We start from the raw sequence: 22,805 nt of genomic DNA, 5'->3' as shown, positions 1-22,805 counted from the left end.
ATGTGATTAGTCATTCTTGAGTCAGTCAATTAGAATGTTTGAACTCAAACTACACATAGCCCTTGTTTATCTAAGTTTTGTTCAATGTATCTTGCATAGTAAAAGTTTAAACTAAGTTTAGCTCAAATTTGATTAGTTGTTATTGAGTCAGTCAATTAGAATGTTTGAATTTGTTCTTAGTTTGAATAAGCAAAAAAGTGGCGAAGTGGGGATTTATTTTCTTCCAAAAGATATATTCACTAAGTTGGGTTTAAATTAATATAGTAAAACTAAAATACTTGGTCAAGGATGGATTCAATCATTACAAGTATTAATCATGGAATACTCTTATACAAATAAATTATTTTCTATAGAGGACCTCTAATTTTCTAGATTGAAATCTAAGGTAGATCAGTGGGCAGGATTTTTTGAGTGACATATTTGGACATTTATACAAAAGTAAGGCATGACATAAATGAGGATATTGCTAAGTAGCTTGAATTATTGGATTTTATCATTTCACTTGTAAATTCTTTTTGTTGCATGAATACATTAGAAGAAGATTTCTACTACCAACATTAACATGGAAGGAATGGATGCTTTGGTGGAAGTCATAGTAGAATAGACCTCCATAGCATTTAACCATTTAGTGTTGGGATGAATACAGTGCTTAACAAGAAGACATAGTCTTGTTTTGGAAACATATTTTGAGAAAAAAGTGTTCATAAGTGATTATTAACATTTCTTCATTTTGGTAAATGTAGTTCAATTTGGCATTGACTATAACAGAGTCATCTCTTCTTCAAATTCCTCTTCAAGGTCTTCTTCTTTGTCAATGTTGGAGTTAGTTTTGATGGCACTATGGACTCTATTCTATTCAGTAGTTGTCTCCTTAGAAAGTACTAGAGCACTGCACCCATAGCCAAAGGGGAAGTCCCTAATGGCTGACAGTTTTCCCATAGCATTGTGGGTCTTAGTTTTCTTTTCCACCTCTAGACATTGAATTGGCTGAGCTAGATTTTTTTACATTTTAAATTATAGGCATTTGATTACTTGTGTAAGTTGTTTTCTATCCAACATTATTTATTTTAGAGTAAATAATTAATTTATTAATTATTTTATTCTATTTATTTAAGCTTACTTAGGTAAATGCATTTCATTTATTAGTTGTAGTCTAGGAGTTTGTTATAAGTTGTTGACAATATGAGAGTTTGTTCTCTCCTAAGTCATACTTATCCTCTCACCTTGTTTGAGGACTTTCCACCTTATGTTAATGTATGCTTAGTTGTCACACTTATATCCTAGCATCTTCTAGCTTGTTCTAGGAGATTCCTTGAGGCCTTTATAAGTGGTCTCTCCCTCATTGTATTTTCATATAATATCAATGCATTCTCATTGTAAATACATATTTTCTTGTGTTTTCATATTTTCTCTCTCATGTCCATTTAGGGTTTTTCCCTTGCTCCGCGCTCTTCCTTCCTTGGCTTCTCTTTGACAGGTTATTTGCATGCAAGTGATCTTGGGCATTTTCGGAGTTGGATTTCATCAACTCCAACATGGTATTAGAGCCTTCCTACTACTGCTTGTTGAAGAATTTTGAAGCCGTAATTTGGAGTCACAAACCCTAGTTTGTTTGTGCATTTTTCTTCAAATTAGGGATAGAGAAAATTTTTGAAGCACTTTTAGCCCAAATGGACACTGCCATTGGATTCGAAAGGCCATTTTCAACTGGGATCCATATAAAACTTGTTGAGTTTTTTGACAGGGCATTCAAAAAAAAATTGTTTATCCCTTGGTTGTTGTTGTACAAAAAATTTTGCACATTAAACAATTTTAAAATAGCACCCTCGTCATGTCACCATGCCACTACAGCCAATTGGGGCACAGCCCATGGGTGGCCGCAACTAGTAGCACTGCCACAGTGACATCGTTGCTAGGCCCCTACCGGCAAGCCACCCCAGTGCCACCCTCCGCATTGCTCAGTCGGGTCCTGTCGCCTCCCGCTTTGCTCTACCCAGTCTCCTCCAATTGTGCCTCTCGCTTTGTCAGCTGCCACATTGGTGATGATATTTAGTGCTACAGCCTACATGGAAGTCTAGTCGGTAGCATAGTTAGTAGTACTAGCTCGCAGCACAGTCAGTGCCCCTTGGCATAGCATGGGGGTGACACGTGGTCTGCATGCCACGTGGCACCTTGGCATGTGGACCTACCATGTGGTGTGCCACATGGCATCCTTTTTTGCAGTGATGGTGGTTTAGCTTTTAAATACAAGCTTGCAAAATGATGATGTCATCATGATGTCATCCTACATTAGCACCTTCTTGCACCTCTCCTAGGTCTTTTTTGACCTACTTGCAATTTTTTGGCCATAACTTGAGCATACGGAGGTATTTTTCCGATCTGAAAGAAGTGTCGAAAAGCTAGTTTTGAGACAAAGACATTGGTGTAGGTATTTTTAAGTTTTGATGTAGTTTTGTTACCTTTTTTTTAGTTGAAGTCTGAAGTTGTATTTTTGACTCCGGCATGCATATCTTTTGCATCCCATGTCAGTTTTTTGAGAACTTTATATTTTTGGAAAGCTAGTTCTATTTACTTTTTAGAAATGCTATCATTTTTCTCATTTTTTGGCCCATGCTCTTTCTATCATATTTTTAGCATTTTTTCTCTATGGTGGATACCTTGGGTGTTTTAGGTCTGAGGATCATTTTCCTAGCATGGTTTCCTTTTTTTGGGGTTGTACTTTGTTTTGTTGCAGCTTGTTTTTAATTTTGATCATTGTAGCTATCATTTTGAAGCAATTTTATGTATCATACTGAGATAAAGTGCCACTCTTATATTTTTGAGGTCATGAATGTTGTTTTGAGTCATTTGTACATGCATTATTTTTATAAAGCACCATAGGGGGGATAGTTGTTTGTTGTTTTAGGAATTCTCCCTTTGTCAAGTGAGTGTCCCTTCCATGACATTAGACCCATGTAGCATCGATGTGACCGTGTCTTTATAGGTGTTTGTACCTCTTCCTCTCTCGTCGTTCTCGGTTCATCTGTAGGAGACTTTGGCCCACCTTCTCAGTTACCTATCATCTCACCCTATCTGCATTAAGGGGGGCTTATGCTAGTTATGTTGTTGTTCTAATGCATCTTTGGTTTGATGGTTTGATAGTGTGAGCTATGTATTCAGTGGTTGATCCTATACACAAGGTGATTGCAGTGGCTAGCTACCTATGCATTTCAGTGAGATGGATCATCTACCATATAGACATGCTCAGTTCGTGCCATCTTCTTCCTTAGATGTTCTTCAGATTAGTAGTTTTATTTTAGATGGAAGATTTGTGACTTCTTCATGCTTTAGTGATGCTCTTTCTTGATCACTTCTTGTTCCTCTTTTAGGGAACATTTCCCTAGTTGGAGGCTTCTTTAGTTATTCACTAGGTTTTTACCTCTTTTTGGGGGAGGGTTTTTCCCACATGGTTTTCTCTCTTTCCTCATATTTAGAGGTTGCATTTTGTTGCATTGTTCATGGGTACCTAACAAGGCCCCATTGTCGAGACCCATTCTGTATTCTGCATTTCATCTTAGTTTTGTGAGCTTGAGGCAATTCCCTAAGTTGCACTTAAGGAGGGGTGTTAGAGTAAATAATTAATTTAATAATTATTTATTCTATTTACTTAAGCTTACTTAGGTAAATGCATTTCATTTATTAGTTGTAGTCTAGGAGTTTGTTATAAGTTGTTGACAATACAAGAGTTTGTTCTCTCCTAAGTCATACTTATCCTCTCACCTTGTTCAAGTACTTTCCACCTTATGTGGATGTATACTTAGTTGTCACACTTATCTCCTAGCACCTTCTAGCTTGTTCTAGGAGATTCCTTGAGGCCTTTATAAGCTGTCTCTCCCTCATTGTATTTTCATATAATATCAATGCATTCTCATTGTAAATACATATTTTCTTATGTTTGCATATTTTCTCTCTCATGTCTATTTAAGGTTTTTCCCTTGCTCCATGCTCTTCCTTCCTTGGCTTCTCTTTGACAAATTATTTTCATGCAAGTGATCTTGGGCATCTTCAAAGTTGGATTTCATCAAGTCCAACAATTTCTTCATCCATTTTTGACTTTGCAAGGGGTATTATTTTGGGTGATCTTGCTTCAATGTGCTAGTTGCATGACTGGGTAGGGATCCTTCTATGGGTTTTTGGTTCCCCTGCCATGGTTTTCTACATGAAATAGGCATGTCAATGATATTAGCATAACAAGGAAGCTTATTCTTTATCCTAATATCGGAATACTTTCTTATACATCTTTGTACAACATAAAGGAAAAATGTGCAATCAGTAGTATAAATAAGAATCAATGAGGGCAGACTAAGTGCCATACCTATATAGAAATATAGAGAGAAAAGGTATTTTAGAATGAGTGAAAGGTGCACTTCTAAGTGCATATGCACACTTCTCATAGAATACTCACAGTAATAGTGCACACTAAAGTACAAATAAATTTAACCTCAAACTAGGGATTATTCTAAATCATGTAATTTTTAGGGTTTGATATGAAATGCCTCCAAAACCATTTAAAAGATAAATTTTCAATTAAAAGTGAAATTAAAAGAATATATATAAGAAAAATTTCAAATCACATGAAATATTTTCCATACCTTCAATTGGTTCTTTTATCAATGCTTGGCCTATGACATATTCTGACTAAGACGAAAAGAAGCCCCAAAAATTTTAGAGTTACTTTCTAAAAGATAGTGTACTATAAAAAATAGTCTTTTGGTTTAAAGTATTTTTGCAATTGGAAGTAGCTTGCACCCCTTAGAGGATGTGCTTGTGGAATACCAAATAAGCCACAAAGTTGTCACCTCCATGATGCACTGTCGAGATACAATATAAAGTTCTGGATAGAAGGGAACATGGAAAGACTTAGACTATTTAATTTTTTGTTTTTAATTAAACACACCTCAAATCTTAAGATCTTAGATTTTTAGGGTTCCCCAAATTAATGCATATAAATAATAGGGAACATAAGTTCAATACCTTATGGACAAAGCAAGAACTAATAATAATAATTATATAACTAAAAAATCATGATTAATTAAAAATTATTGATCAGATATTTTTGAATATGCTATCTAAAGGTAAATGTAATGATGATGGATTTTACTATATTAATTTCATTAGCTCAAGATATTCATATTCTTTTGTTTATGCAAGAGTAAGTGCATCAAGATGGTGTACAAAAAAGTGGATACCACCCCCCTAAAAAAATTGAAATTTTCAATAACCCAATTGGGTTATTCAAAAAGTGAAATATCAACCAGGCATCATATCCAATCCTAACCATTGTAGTTTACAAAACCCGATCATATTTTGTAAACTATATATTTTTATTGTTGTCCATGTTTGAGGGCAACTTTTTACCCTCAAACAATAGCAACAGCATTAATTGTGAAGGAGACCAGCAAAACTCAATCAGGTTTACCATAAAAAAAACAAATTTTGATTGCATCTCCATCCATGGCACTCCACAAAAAAAGGTATCTCTTCATTCTATTCGTCATTTATGTATTTTCTTATCAAATTTTATAATTTGGTTTTATAATTTATAAATTGCGTAATTATTTTTAACTTTTTTTTTAATATAGATGCATCAAGGAATCTAAAAAAAATAGGGGAGGAAAAAAAGACCACCTCCTACACAATCGAACCCTCCACCCATCATGACACAACCAAAAAATACTCCTCCTATTGTAACACAACCACAAAACCCTCCACCCATAGTGACACAACCAAAAAACCCTCCACTCAATGTTCTCATTCAACAACCACCACCTCCTAGAAACCCTTTGTGCATGCAATTACAAATTTAACTACTACACAAGAGAACCTTGTAAACTGCTTCTCACAAAATAGTGATAACATTACCCAAATGGTCAATAGGTTTTGGTCATCTACACTTGATCACCACTCAACCCTAGCAAATATACTTGAACAAATGGCCCAAAATGCAAATGATGTGTCTAGGGAGGTTACAAAATGGGGTACACGAAGGGATAGGTGTCATGCATTTTATGCCAATGGGTTATCATATCAGCATGTGAAAGATAAAGACATAAAGAAGGTACCATATGTTCTCTTTTCACCGATCCTATATCCTGCAACTCCCTATTACACACAACCAAAACTTTTCTTATTCATTGGTCCACTCATGCTAGCATAAGATCATGTTTTTAGGATAGGTGATATATGTTATTTGACCTACCACAATGTAATAATTATGAGGTGCCTCTATATTTTTTGAGAAAGCTATATTGTGAGTTTATCCTTGGTAAGAAGCCAAATTACTTTAACATTTGTCAGTTCTAGGGTAGAGGGAGAGGCTCTACACAAGATAGACCTAGGGCTCATAGGGTGGCACCACAACATGAGGGGATACGTACAACATGAAAAATAATGCCTTATTTTTTCCTAACATAAATTGTAAAGGAATTTATTGATTTACAGACTCTTCATGTGACTGCATCATTGATAGATGTTATCATTCAACATGGCTCATAGTTAGGTGGTTTTCTTTCAACTATCATACCCCAAACATCATTATATGCACCTTTAAGGTCATCACAGCATGTGACAGCTCCATCATCATCACCTATGGAACCAAGGTCATCACAACATGTGAAAACTCTATCATCATCACCTATGGCACCTTGATCATCACAACCTATGATAGCTCCATCAACATCACCTACACCACCAGTGTCTTATTACAATGAAATATTTTCCTTACCTTCAATTTTTCTTTTATCAATGCTTGACCTATGACATATTCTAACTAAGACCAAAAGAAGAGCCAAAAATTTTAGAGTTACTTTCTAAAAGCTAGTGTACTATTAAAAAAATAGTCTTTTGGTTCAAAGCATTTTTGCAATTGGAAGTGGCTTGCAACCCTTAGAGGATGTGCTTTTGGAATACCAAATAAGCCACAAAATTGTCACCTCCATGATGCACTGTCGAGCTACAATATATAGTTCTGGATAAAAGGGAAAATGGAAAGACTTGGACTATTTAATTTTTAGTTTTTAAATAAACATACCTTAAATCTTAAGATCTTAAATTTTTAGAGTTCCCCAAATTAATACATATGAATAATAAGGAACGTGAGTTCAATACCTTATGAACAAGGAAATAACTAATAATAATAATTATTTAACTAAAAAAACATGATCAATAAAAAATTATTGATTAGATATTTCTGAATATGCTATCCAAAGGTAAATTGTAATGATGATGGATTTTATTGTATTAATTTCATTAGCTCAATATATTCATATTCTTTAGTTTATGCAAGGGTAAGTGCACCAAGATGGTGTACAAAAAGTTGGACACCATGCCCCCCCCCCCCAAAAAAAAAAAACAAAAAAAAATAACTGAAATTTTCAATAACCCAATCGAGTTATTTGAAAAGTGAAATGTTGGCTAGGCTTGGTATCCAAGCTTGGCCATTATAGTTTACAAAACTCGATCGTGTTTTGTAAACTATATATTTTTATTGTTGTCTTTGTTTGAGGGCAACTTTTTACCCTCAAATGATAGCAACAGTGTGAATTACGAAGGAGACCAGTGAAACTCGATCAAGTTTACCAAAAAAAAACAAATCTTGATTGCATCTCCATCCATGGCACCCCATAAACAAGGTAAGTCTTCATTCTATTCATCATTTATGTATTTTTTTATCAAATTTTATAATTTTGTTTTGTAATTTATAGGTTTTATAAAAAAAATTAAATTATTTTAATATAGATGCATCAAGGAATCCAATAAAATGGGGAAGAGAAAAAAGACCACTTCCTACACAATCAAACCCTCCATCCATCATGACACAACCAAAAAATACTCCTTGCATTGTAACACAACTATAAAACCCTCCACCCATAGTGACACAACCATAAAACCCTCCACTCAATGTTCTTGTTCAACAACCACCACCTCCTATAAACCCTCCATGCATACAATTACATAGTTTGACTACTATGTACAGGAGGACCTCATAAACTGCTTCTCACAAAATAGTGCTAACATTACCCAAATGGTCAATAGGTTGCAGTCATCTACACTTGATCACCACTCAACCCTAGCGATACACTTGAACAAATGGCCCAAAATGCAAATGATGTGTCTAGGGAGGGTACGAAATGGGGTACATGGAGGGATAGGTGTCATGCATTTTATGCCAATGGGTTATCATATCAGCAAGTGAAAGATAAAGACATAAAGAAAAGTACCATATGTTCTCTTTTCATCAATACTGTATCCTACAACTCCCTATTACACACAACCAAAACTTTTCCTATTCATTGGTGCACTCATGCTAGGATGAGATCATGTTTTTGGGATAGTCGATATATGGTATTTGACCTACCACCATGTAATAATTGTGAGGTGCCTCTATATTTTTTAAGAAAGCTATATTGTGAGTTCATCCTTGGCAAGAAGCCAAATTACTTTGACATCCATTAGTTCTAGGGTAGAGGGAGAGGCTCTATGTAGAATAGACCTAGGGCTCATGGGGTGGTACCACAATGTTAGAGGAGATGTGCAACATGAAAAACCATGCCCCATTTTGTGCTCCCATCAATTATAAAGGAGTCTTTTAATTTACATACTCTTCATGTGACTGCATCATATACAAATGTTATCATTCAACATGGCTCATAGTTAGGTGGTTTTTCTTCACCTATGGAACCCTGACGATCATTAGGTGCACCTTTAGGGTCATCACAGCATGTGAAAAATCCATCATCATCACCTATGGCACTAGGGTCATCATAGCATACGACAACTCCATCATCATCACCTATGGTACCTCGATCATCATAGCCTACGATAGCTCCATCAACATCACCTACACTGCCATTATCATCTCCACTTGTATCACTTGCACCACTAGTATCATCTCTACTTATGTCACCTACATTACCAGTGTCATCCACACTTGTTCCACCTGCATCATCATCATGTGCATCATTACAGTCTTTGGGACCCAATCAATATTTTTGTTTTAAATGTCAACACATGTGTGATGGGATAAATATAGATGTGTCTCAGGATGAAGTGCCATCTCATCCATGTGTACATTGTGAGCATACTTGTTATTTTTATGGAGGTGGGGATTTCACACTCATAGATGATTTGATGGCGATGGTCTTCGGTGGACAAGGTAGATAGGTTTTTTTGTTTGTTTGAGTTTTGACATGATATTATTTAATCACCTAAATATAATAAAAGTTTTAAAATATATATTTCATAGATCACTTTAGATTGATATGTGAGCAATATGCAATGCAAGGTACAACAAGCAATATGAGATCACCACAAAGTCCTTGTTCTACTAGAGGTGTGAGGCTAGGAGAAAGAACACCCAAGGTAAAAAAAAATTTAAATATTCTTATAAGTACAATAATACATTGGCTTTAAAATATTTCTTCTTAATTGGTATGACACTAACAACTCGCTTATAGATACTCTTCCATCTCCTACCATCATTGAAACCCTCCCATTCATCAAATCCATCCAGTTCCCATCCACTTTGCTCCTGGCATTACCCAAACCCCATCTAATGAACCTTATTCATTTTGACGTGATATTATTTAATCACTTAGAAATATCGTAAAATTAAATATTTTTAAAATTTTATAGAGAAATTTAGATTGATATGTTCAAACAATATGCAATGTAGGGTGCAACAAGTAGTACGAGAACACTACATAGTATTCATTCTACTCGAGGTGCAAGGCTAGGAGCAAGAACACCTAAGGTAAAGTTTTTTACATATTCTTAAAAGTACAATAATACATTGGATTCAAAATATTTTAACTTCTTAATTGGTATGACACTAAAAACCCACTTATAGATCCTCTCCCATCTCTTACCATCATTGAAACCTTCTTATTCATCAAATCCATCCAATTCCCATCCACATCTCTTTCTCCTAGCATTACCCAAACCCCATCTAATGAACCTCATTAGTTTTGACATGATATTATTTAATCACCTATAAATATCATAAAACTAAAAAAAAAAATTAGTTTCATAGAGAACTTTAGATTGATATGTTCAAACAATATGCAATGCAGGGTGCAACAAGCAGTATGATAACACTGCACAATACTCATTCTGCTAGAGGTGCGAGGCTAGGATCAAGAACACTTAAGGTAAAGTTTTTTATATATTCTTAAAATTACAATAATAGATTGGATTTGAAATATTGTTTCTTAATTGGTATTCTTAAAAGTACATTAATACCTTTCCATCTCCTACCATCATTGAAACCCTCTCAAACTCATCAAATCCATCCAATTCTCATCCACATATCTTGCTCCTAGCATACCCAAACTCCATCTAATGAACCTCATGTGATTTCATCCTCCATATACCCATCTACATAAAAGAACCTCCATGTCACATAGGGTGTCTTGCAAGAGTGTGGAGATCATGAATCTCCACTTTTATTTCTTGACAAGGTGCCAAAAGTTCATTCACATCTCTCTTTTCCTTCTCAGTCTCTTTGTTTTAAATTTCTAGGCATTGTACTATCCTTCCAATATCATCCTTCAAGTCCTTTTGTCTTCTTGTCCTCCTATGATATTCTTGTTGTTATTGTGCCTTCTTGCCATTTACAACATTATCTCATATTTATAACAATACTCTTTACTATTTATATGGATTTTTGGGGGCTAAAATTTCTCAAATTGATGATACCAGACTTTCTTCCATTAACTTTGGCCTTGAGAGCTATGTGGTATCATAGCTTGCACACCTATCAAGTTTGCAACTTGAGTTGAACTCATGATGTTTCTTATTGATTCCTCTTATGTTATATTTGTTTCTTCTTTAGGATACTCCACATAGTTGGAGGTCTGGAGGAAAGGGAAAGAAATCAGCAAGAACACCAAAACAAAAAAAGGTCTTAAATACAAGTCAAGTTTATATTTTAAAATTTAATAAAAATGAATGTATATACATGTACTTAATATTTATGAATACATGTTGACTTGTGTGTTGAATATATGTAGAAACAATTTAGTTTTGTAGAGTTGATGAATGGTCCTAGGACTACAGACGTTGAGTCAATGGAAGAGGTAAATTTGCATATTTTTCTTCTCATAAATTTTAGGTTACAATATGCATTTTTTCTATATACATATCAGACAGTTACATTTACAAATGAGTACATGTTTTTTTTCAATTTTATAATAATTATCAATAATTTGTCTTATTAACATGTGTTATATATCTTTTACCTATTATAGTAGTCTTTGAGACTTCATGCAAATCCTTTCCCATTTCATTTTGTTAGGAGTCTTGAGCATTAAAGATAGGGTCAAACATAACAGAGGCTAGAGGTATGCATGTAGAGTCTTAGTTGAAGCCCTTTTGTGATCTCAATTTGGATTGCTTGTGTGTGTGAAAGAAATCCCTAACACCTACTCTACAATTCTAACATATTAATGCTTACCATATAGGTTGTGCCTCATAGAAGCATTAATTCATCAGTGCTTGTACCTTTTGCTAGCACTAGAGTTCTAGCTTAGGCTACAGTATGTTTTTTTATTTTTTAACTCTATTTGTAATCCCTAATGCCACTCTATGATGGTAATATTTTATTTCTTGTCATATTGGTTGTGCCTCATAGTAGCATTGATTCATTAGTGCTTGTACCTTCTACTAACACTAGAGATCTAGCTTAGGCTACAATACTTTTTTTTTTTGTTAACTCTATTTTTAATCCCTAATGTCACTCTATAATGCTAACATTTTATCACTTATCATATAGGTTGTGCCTCCTGTGAGCATTGATTCATTGGTAGGTGTGTCTCCCTTCATCACTCTACCTCATCATTTTATGAGGAGTCCCACCCATCGATGAAGGAGCCCATTACCACTATCATTCAGTCCAAATATGGGACAAAGGGATGAGGTAATGAAAAACTCAACTATCCACAATTTAGAACCCAAATTCTAGTTATTTTCATATTACTTATACATAAGATATTTGATAGTGTATTTTAATTTTTCTTCTACAAACACTTGGCGAGCCACAAACTACATCAAAGAGGCTCAATTTTGATGATTCTACATAGTCATAGATATTGATAGTGATATACACATGTAGTTGTGGTCATCACATGATATTGACATATATTTGACTTTTGTATTGTATATTTAAGATTTGTATTGTGCACATTCAACATTTATATTGTACACATTTGACATTTGTTGAGTATTCAACTTTTGTATTGTATATATTTGATATTTTTATTGTGCACATTCGACATTTCTATTGTACACATTTGAAATTTGTCGAGTATTTGACTTCTGTATTGTACTGATGAGACATAAAATCTTTTTGTAACTATATGATTGATAAGATACAATATATTATTCATTTTGATATACATTAAACTTGGATTTCCATCCAACTTATTCAATGTGTGCATACAAACTTGTATTTCACCTTACATTCTTGCAATTAATCAAACACATGAATGTTCATTATTTTATACAAAAAATGCAACTTGTGTTGGTCTTCAATTGGTTTTGACAATTGAGTGCCAACACACTTAAGAAATCCTCCAATTTGATGCTAACTATAACATAAATGTCAAGTTATAATATGTGTTGAGCTAGAAAATTCATCAAGTGTAATGTAATTTAGATGTTGAGCAAATAGATAGTGCCGAGCAAGTTTTAGATGTTGAGTGACTAATAGATGTTGAGTCTGTATATCTGTCAAGTTAACTATCGATGTTGAGCAAGATAGAATTTCTATAGGTGTTGAGCAAGACTGAATTTCTATATGTGCCTAGCAGCAATAATCAATAATTGTCGAATAACACAAGTAATCAGTAAGTGTCGAGTAACATAGAATCAACATAAGAGTTCGTGCCCTCACAAACTCAAATGTAAACTATTTTTGAGCTGACACAAGAAGAACCTCAAAGGATTTAAAGATAAGATTGAATCTTTTTAATTCCCTATGAAATCAACATGCAACCAATTAGAAAAATGGATGAATCTCAATCATAGATTCATACCTGACCCTAAGTCATGAAACCTTTTTAAGGAGATTGAAACCCCATAATTTAGAAGTGTATGGAATATAATGAACAAGAATGCTAGTGAAGTTTGAAGGAAGTGAAAGGGGTGTAAAGACTTAGAAGAAGGACAACATTTTAGTATCAGTTATTAGAACAAAGTATCAACACTTTGACTAGAATCATATCAAATCAAAGAAGATCAGATTAGATTGGATAGAAGAAGCATCTAAAATCAGCAATTGAAAATTGTAAGTTATCAGGTCAACACATTCTACTATACTTTCTAGCCATTGTATTAGGAGAATGAAAACTCTATGAAGATAGGTTGGTTTAATAGCCATTTTGTAAATCCTTTAATAGGGTGACATTCTAAGTGAATGTTTGTAAATTCTTTAGACAAGTCACTTTTAACAGGGTGTTGGAGCCTTTAACAAGGCAGACCTTTAATAGGGCAAACCATTGTTGATGGTCAAACTTTGTAACCTTAACAAGTTACATATTGCAATAGTGATAAGTTGTGGGTGTCATCCCCACCCTAGTTTTACCTTCTCATTTTGGAGGGTTTCTGGGTGATCAAATATTGTGTTGTCTATTTTCATGCATGCCTTTATGTTGATGTTATTTAGATATGTTTCATGCATGTATTGATTTTAGTTCAAAGTTTTATAGCTTAAAGTTTGGTGCTTCTGATAGAGCCAAGTCCTTACAAGGAGAATCCTTACAACTTGAAGAAAAGATCTGGAAATGGAGGTCTACAAGCTTGGGAAGATTATAGAGAATTAGGAGATTGAGATACATCTCATTCTACATTCTCTGGAAGAAGCTTAGGAAAAATTGAGAAAATCCCTAAAGAGAAGAAAAGAAATTGCCATAGCTGAAAATGATGCATAGTACAAGGATATTAACACCTCAAAAGTGTTTTCCAATGGAGATTCTAAGGAGTTTGATGCAGCAACTTTAGACCTAATGGAGAAGAATAGAGCTCAAGTAGAAGAGATCAAAACTCTAAAGATTGAACAAGAATCACAAGCCATGATGCTCTGTGAAGTGACTGAACAAAAGAAGAGAGCTATTGAAGATAAAGTTATGATAGAAGATAAAAAGAGAAACCTTGCCAATAGACTAGAGGAAAAGTCAATTGAGCTTGCAATAATTTCCAACATACAGCTAGACACCCTAAGCCAAATGATGAATGCCCATCGCGAACTGAATATCAAGGACATTGAGATCTCCACATTGAAGATGCAAAATGAACAACTACAAAATGACTTGAGAAGAGAAAAAGAAATTGTAGAAAGATTCAACAAACCTAATGAAGCCATCAAGTACTTTGAACAACTACTAAAATCACCAAGATTTAGCAATGACACTTCAAGACTAGGATACACCAACATTAAAAAAGGAGAGTCATCAAAGACTGTAGAAGAAAGGAGTGACAAAGTTAAAAACACAAAACCTGCTTGCCATTTTTGTGATAAAAAGGGACATACCTCTAATGTATATAGGAGCTAGAATGCCAATCAGCATGCCAAACCTAAAAACATGGGTCACTATCACAAGTGCAACAAGCAAGGACATCATGCATATGATTGCAGGACTAGAACCATCAGGACACCAAGACTTAAGGTCACTACTACACTTGCAAGAAGTATGGACATAGAGCCTTTGAATGCAAATCTAAACCTATGTAGACACTAAATCAACTAGCAAAGTCAAATAGTCATTGGCATCACTACAATTGTGACTACAACACTGGGCAGAGCTATCATTACTGTCAAGGATATGGACACATTCTAGAGAACTACATAAGAACACACTTTAGTGGCAATTACAATAGATGGCTGAGTCAAACCACTTGTTTCAGCTGTCTAAAGATTGGACATATCAGAAAGTATTTCCCAACAAGATCAAAGGCACCCAACTCTGAGTGCAACAAAGGAAAATGAAAAATTGATGTTGAACACATTAGAGGAGAAATGTATAGAACATGGAAAAGAAAAGTTGGAAGCAACACATCCAATGGAGGAATCACTTCACCTAAAAGGTCAAGTGGTAACAGTTCATCCAACTAAGCAAAAGAAGGTATGTGGGAATGATATTTAAATAATTTATCATACATCAGCTCCAAGACTAAATTAGTATTGAAAAGGATAGATCAGCATGAATAAAGATGCAAAGTTAAATCTTTAAAATTTTCACATTGTTTCCAAGTAAGGATAGTTTCCTTCAGAAGCTAAGTAAGATCCTAGTTGCTACCGAGTTGTTGACAGAACTAGTGGAAGTCAAGTGAAATAGAATTGTATAAGGAGCTGAGTGGATAGCTATATATGCACTAAGCATTAAATGCTATGAAATGAAGGGTATAAGGTCAAGTTTTCAATCATTTTTCATCATCGTGAACACAGAGCTAGAGAAAGAAGAGCGCAGAAAAGATTTCCAAGTAGAGATTGAAGCTTTTGCAAAGATTCTAGTCAAGATTCAACATCGTTTCATCAATTTAAGGTATTTACACTTGTGTTGAGCTACGCAATTAAGAAATTTTTACATCTTGAAACACTAGTTTGAAGAAATGGCATGTAGCTCTAGAAAACCCTAGGATAAGGAGCCATTTGAAGTTCAATTGGTTAGTAATGAAGTTAAACAACCTAACTTTAGACCAATTCCTAAAGTTGGTTATAAGAAAAACCCTATCATAGCTTTATCTGTGATCTCACCTAAAGTTGTGATAGTGCAAGATGTTATAACTAAAACATTGGAGCTATTGGTTATATGGAGATTAGAAAAGCATACAATACACTATGTGAGAATGGGGTGTTGAAAGAAGAGTTTCAAATTGTTGAGAAGAAGGGCTTAGCCTGTGCCTTAGATTTTCCCATTGTATTCAAGACTAAATGGATTAGAATTGTGTTAAGTAGAATCCATGATGGACACCTATGGTTGGAAGATGGACCCATTAAACTATCAAAAAGAATTATATATTGAGTAACTAGGTACCCAACCCTAGAATGGCCAAAAACCCTAAGCAATGATTCTAAAGAAGCCATAGAAAAGAACATCGGGGCAAAGTGGAGAAAGAGAGGGATGACTATTGACATCATCAAAGATCCTCTTGTAGAATTTATTGTTAGAGTCATAGCTCATAAATTTAATCAGTCAAGCTGACTCAATAATCTACCTTGTATTGCAGTAGACATGGGATACAAAATTGTTAAGAAGGATCTTACTTATGATCTAGCTAAATTGCAATTACAATAGATTATGGAGAATTTGGGAGCCATAAGAAGGTCCAAGGGAGCCCAATATAAATTTGGAGCAATTTTGATATGCATATTCTTCTATGTATAGAATGAATTTCCTTCTTTTGGAAAGATAAGTTGGAAAATAAACAGGTCAATAATAGTACAGGTGAATGAATATATAGAGTAGATGGGGGAAAATTTTGAAACCATAATGACTAGCTACTTTGAAGACTTTAAGAAGTCAATGAAATAGAGACTCAAGATACCTATCTCTCTTGTTGAATGACATATTAATGACATTTTTTTCTTAGTTGACATTGATTTCACATGCATTCAAGCAATAGTACCAAGGGTGAGATGGCTAAGACCACTTGGATATGAAATCAATATTGATGAGGCATCAACAACAATCATAGCATTGCTAGTAGAAGATTCTGATTAAAGTGCTCAATCCTTTGGCATTATGATGTTGTCAGATCAAAGGTGGACATGGACTAAAAATAGCTTCAATTTTTAAAAAGAAAGGTAAATTGATGAAGAAGCTAAAGGCCAGATTTGGGGAAGGCACTGTAGAAGGTGACAAGGAGGATGAAGAGGAAGATGAGGATGAAGAAGAGCAGGATCAAGGGCCACTTGCATTGACCCAAGGCATAGGAGAAGATGCAAAAGAAGTAAAAGGTGTTGAGGAGGAAGAGGAAACCAAGGAAGAAAATACTAAGCTAGAGGCAAAGAAAAGAAAAGCCACCACCAAACTAGCTGCCAAGCCCAAGAAAATTACTAAGCCTAGCCCAGAAAAGCCTACCACAAGGGCTAGTAGAAGAGCCACATCAAAGAAGGTCAAGGAGAAAGAATAGAAGAAGGCCACTAAATAGGAAGGACCAATAAAGAAGAAGCAAAGAAGAAAATATGTTGCACCTCCTGAATCAAATGAAGAAAGAACAAAGTCAGAGGACACCAGCCAATTTAGAGTGGTAAGTCACACCACTAAGTCTAATTTAAAAAACAAATGTGATAATATTAGGGATAATGCAGACTTGTTAGGCTTAAAGGGTATTGATTTTAATAAGATGAATAGAGAGGAACAAAACATGGTTGAAGAGTCAGTCTACACCATGATGGAAAAGTTCAAGAATACTCCACTTGAACTTGACAATACAATGCCTAAGGAGTTATATTCAATTGTAGAAAATAAATGGCATTATTGCCTCAATATGGAAAAGGAAATAAGAGAGTCAAAATTGGCTCAAGTAATGCCTAAACTTACAAAAGGGAAAATTAGTAAGGAGAATAATAAACATAGGAGAAAAATTGAACCCAAATATAGAGCTTTTAGTATACTGCAGAACAAAATTGAAGATGTTGTGAAGAAGTCCACACAAATGTGGAAGTTAATTTATGGCCTCACAACTATCAAAGAAGGAGAATTAGATCCATTTGAGGGAAGGAACAATGAATAAGATGAGGATAATGATAAGGAGGAAGAAGGTGAAAAAGAAAAGGAAGATGCTACAGTTGAGAAAGAGATGCAAAAAGATGATATGGCAACTGCTAAGGAGCAGCAATAAGAACAAAGTGTGCAAGACACACAATTTCCACCACCAAATCCTCCATATTTTACTCCCACACTTGTAGACACAATAACTATTCAACCTATTCCTAACAACTCTGGTTAGAACATAAATCCATTAACTACAGAGGATCTCAAAAAGATTCTTCACCAGACTACACTACAAGCTCAGTTGTGCACAAATCTAGTCTTGGTGAGTGTGGAAGAACTGCAAAAGGTTGTAGTTGACTTCACAAGAGATAAGGTGAATCCACAAGAACCACCTTCTCATATCCCAATAGCTACAAGTGGACAACCCCATGAGAAAACTGCACAAGACACATCTGCAAAGGTTGACTCCATAGTGCCAATCACTACAAGTGTCGAGGAGCCAATAAAGGATCAATCAAGACAGATGAATACCTCTGTCTCTATAGCACAAGAACAAGATGCACCCTTCTAATAACAATAATTGATAAAGAAAAATCTAAAGAGGATAAGGAAAGTCCTAAGGAGAAGGAGCAAGAGGCCATACAAATACTGACAAACTTTCCTACAACAAGGACACCAACTAGAACAAATCAAAAATCGAGCACTAAAGCAACATCACTGCAAATTTCAGCACCAAGCTCAAGCTCAACAAGAGTAGCAAGGGTACTTCACTATGGAGACCTTCCACTAGATGAGGACATAGTCATTCCAAAGTATTACTATGAAAATATGAACATTGATCAGATAAATGAAGTGCAAGAGGCAGTTAAGAGGAAGAAGAAGCAAGAGATACTCAAAAATGAGTATAAACAAAGGTAAGATTTGATTGATATAAAGGACATCTTTTTAAATCCATTTAGCTTGTAGGTACCTGATGAAACCAAGCCTATTATGAAGCAATTATCCAATATAGTGGACCAGGTACAAAATGAAAATATTGATGCAAATGCAAAACTGTTAGAATGGTCTAAAAAGAGGTTTCAAACAAAGGTGAATGAAATTATATCAAGTGAAATAGCACTTTCACAAGTTGAGCTGGCCAAGAAGATTGAAAAGGTAAAGGTAGTACTTGAGAACATTTTCTCATTGTACTCAAAATTGTGTGATCTATCAATTTTCACACAAGAAACTAGCTAGCAAATAATGAGCTTGGAGAGAAATCTAATGATATTTTCTATGCAAATAACTAAGAATCCAACTCAAAGTGAGAATCATTTTTAAACTACACTCTACACTCAGAAGGAACTAGTTGTGCTCACAATAGATGAAGCAAATGTAAAGGCTGGGTTAATATAGATTCAATCTGCCATCACCCCACACATGGAAATTTCACAGAAAGAACTAACCTATGCTAAAAATGTTTTAAAGAAAAACCCCAATCTTTCTACATTGGAAGCCCTAGTCCACCTTGCAGCAGAGACAACCATCCAGCTTAAATCACTAAAAATTGCACTAGACAACTGGGATTCTACTCTTAGGATAGTTATGGAGGTAAATAAATCCTTTTTGGCTAAGTATTCTGTTAATGTATAGAACCCTTTAACACAAGTATCAAAAAAGTGGGAGATAATTATAATAAATAGGGGGAGATAAAACTAAGGGGAAGATAAGAAGATAAATTTTGAGGAAGAGAAATAGATAATCCAAAAGGAAATTATAACTGCAAGGGAAGATGTGTGAAAGGGGGAGTAAACCTAGAGTAGGGTAGATAAGAATATGGAAAATGGAGAAAGAATGACAAGGCAAGGCAAAGATAAAGAGTATCAGAATCAGCATGAGACAAATCTAGCATGAGTTGTGGATACAACTAAGGCACATCAACTTAGGGGGAGTTACAAATTTTGAGGTATCTTCACAAAATTTTGAACAATTTTTTGAAGTTTTTTATATATGCCAAATAGAATGTATATTATACTTGAAGAGATTAGATTCAGCATGTTTAGTTATGTGTTTTTGACACTCATGTCAAAGGGGGAGATTGTTGATCTCAGATTGGTTTTGACAATTGAGTGTTAATACGCTTAAGAAATTTTCCAAGTTGATGATGAGTATAATAGAAATGCCAAGTTATAATATGTGTCAAGCCATAAAATTCATCAAGTACTGAGTAATTCAGATGCCAAGCACATAGGCAATGTTGAGAAAGTTTCAGATGTCAAGTGACTAATAGATGTCGAGTTAGTATATATACCGAGTGAACTATAGATGTCAAGCAAGATAGAATTTTTATAGGTGTTGAGCAAGACAATTTCTATATGTGTCAAGCATCAGTAATCAGTAAGTGTCAAATAACATAGGTAATTAGTAAGTGTCAAGTAACACAGAATCATCATAAGAGTTTGTGACCTCACAAACTTAGATGTAAACTATTTTTGAGCCGACACAAGAAGAATCTCAAAGGATTAAAAGATAAGATCGAATCTTTTTAATTCCCTATAAAGTCAACATGCAACCAATTAGAAAAATGGAAAGATTTGAGCGAGAAAGATAGATGAATCTCAATCGTAGATTCATACCTAACCCTAAGTCACAAAACCTTTTAAGGAGTTCGAAACCCCATAATTTAGGATTGTATGGAATGTAATGAATGGAAATGCATGAGAGAATGCTAGCGAAGTTTGAAGGAAGTGAAAGGGGTGTAAAGACTCAGAAGAAGGACAACATTGTAGTATCAGTTATCAGAATAGAGTATCAACACTTCGAACAGAATCATATCAGATCAAGGAGGATCAAATCATATTGGATACAGCAAGGATCTGAAATCAGCAATTGAAGATTGTAAGTTATCAGGTCAACACATTCTACTATACTTTCTATCCATTATATTAGAAGAATGAAAATTCTATGAAGATAGGTTGGTTTAATGGCCATTTTGTAAATCCTTTAATAGGGTTACATTCCAAGTGAATGTTTGTAAGTTCTTTAGACAAGTCACTTTTAACAGGTTGTTGGAGCCTTTAACAAGGTAGGCCTTTCATAGGGCAAACTATTGCTGATGGTCAAACTTTGTAACCTTAACCAGTTACATATTGCTGCAATGATAAGTTGTGGGTGTCATCCTCACCCTAGTTTTACCTTCTCATTTTGGAGGGTTTCTAGGTGATCAAATATTGTGTTGTCTATTTTCATGCATGCCTTTGCTTTCATGTTATTTAAATATGTTTCATGCATGTATTGATTTCAATTAAAAGTTTTATAGCTTAAAGTTTGGTACTTTTGATTCACCCCCTCTCTTAGAAGTGTTGTTGCCACTTGTAAATTCCAACATGTTTATCAAATTCATTACAACATGTAATCATATGTCACTTATTTTGATGTAATAAGACATGAAAAGTAAAAATATGTCATGATTTTTGTATTTGTGTCAAAGATCGCAACGCAATAGTGCATAGAGACCCTTAGGGACATTTCCATTCTCTATGGTTGATACCATCAAAGGGATGTTGTGGCTGAAATGAGGTTTCTCCTAGCCTATACCCAAAAAATTGGAGCTAATAGAGCAGACGATTCGATCTTAGGACCAATGATTTGAAATATACACAACCTTGCTCATTTTAACTAAGCAACATTGCAACTTTTGGCAATAGGCAAGATACAGGTGCAAAATCCAAAAAAAATTGAATCTCTAAAAACTAAGATAGGTTGTGCAAGCCTAGATAACATGATCCTATAGTACCTAACAATTTGTCAATACCTTGTACAAGCTCAGAGAAATGCCCAATCAAAGATCACAGCCCTGTGGTGTTTAGAGACCCTTAGGGACACTTCTGTTCATTGTGGTTGATGCTATTAGAGGGGCATTGTGGTTGATATGACGTTGGTCCTAGCCTCAACCCAACAAACCTAAGCTAACAGAGTAGCCATGGATTGCTGGGAAAAGCCAAAATTGTCGATTAGGTCCTAAGTTGGTCAAAAGTTGCTCAATGAGTGAAAAGTTGTTGAATACGTTAAAAGTTTTTAGGGATGGGTAACTAAGGTATTAGGTTACTTAATACATCCTAGGAATCTTAACTAGGGTCCTAGAATAGTCCTAGATGGACCCATTCGACCAAAAGATCTCAAGAGAAAAAATTGCTCAAAAGTTGCAAAGTTGCTTGAGCAACTTTTGCAAATTTTGCAAAAAGTTGCAAATTGACCCTACCTTAAACTTAACCACAAACCTTACCTATGGTAAAAAGCTAACCCTTACTCTTGGTGGACCCTATTGACCTCATGATGATGTCATCATCATGCCTTGTGCCAATTAGAGGACTATTTTAAGCCTAAAAAGGGGTAACATAGTGTGACAACAAGGACATGGTCCAAAATAACCCTATCCAAGTTTTGCATATGTTGTAGAGAAGCCAAATGGTTGATGTGAGGACCCATTGAGTTGTATTAGCATCTTTAGTACGTGCTTTTGAACCAATGGATTTTTACGCATCAAAGAAATTTCTAACAATGGTTCTTTCACTACTATTTTTAGATGGTCTTAATCCCAAAATTCGCATTGTCTCTCTAAATTTCAATTTTTTAACCATATCAACAACAAGTTGGCATCTTCCACTTTGATTTAAATTTTCAAAATAGTTATTCCAAATCTTTTGAACAATTCTCCTACAATTTATTTCTAACATTTTATCTTGCATTGGCTTCAAAATATTTTCATCAATGTCAATTAAAAACTTTGGTTTTCTATGAATTATTCTAGGAGATGTTGATGTATGAGTATGCTCTATATTATCATTACTTACATCATGTGCATTTATCATTCCAATTTGAGATGTCACATTAGGGGCATTAGGTGATGTAAGTGTATCTATCATAATCATTTCAATTGGGGTATGTTGAACATTTTTGTTTGTCAAATTAGGTGCATTTTTTACATTAATATTAATAGGTAGATTTTCGTCACTTACATTGGAGGCATTTGATGATGTATCTTCATGTAATCTCCTCATATGCTCCCTTATTTTT

General features: G+C 34.7%; 1 pseudogene; it reads right to left on the bottom strand.

The window, feature by feature from the left end:
* LOC149545620 (MLO-like protein 1) overlaps positions 1–22,805 on the bottom strand; it is a 125,195-nt pseudogene that overhangs the window by 95,933 nt on the left and 6,457 nt on the right.

The sequence above is a fragment of the Cupressus sempervirens genome, chromosome 7 (genome assembly GCF_028749045.1).
Source record: "Cupressus sempervirens isolate cs-2001-9-10 chromosome 7, ASM2874904v1, whole genome shotgun sequence".
NCBI lineage: Eukaryota > Viridiplantae > Streptophyta > Pinopsida > Cupressales > Cupressaceae > Cupressus > Cupressus sempervirens.
The sequence above is the reverse complement of the archived record's forward strand: the minus strand, read 5'-3'. Positions and strand labels throughout refer to the sequence as shown.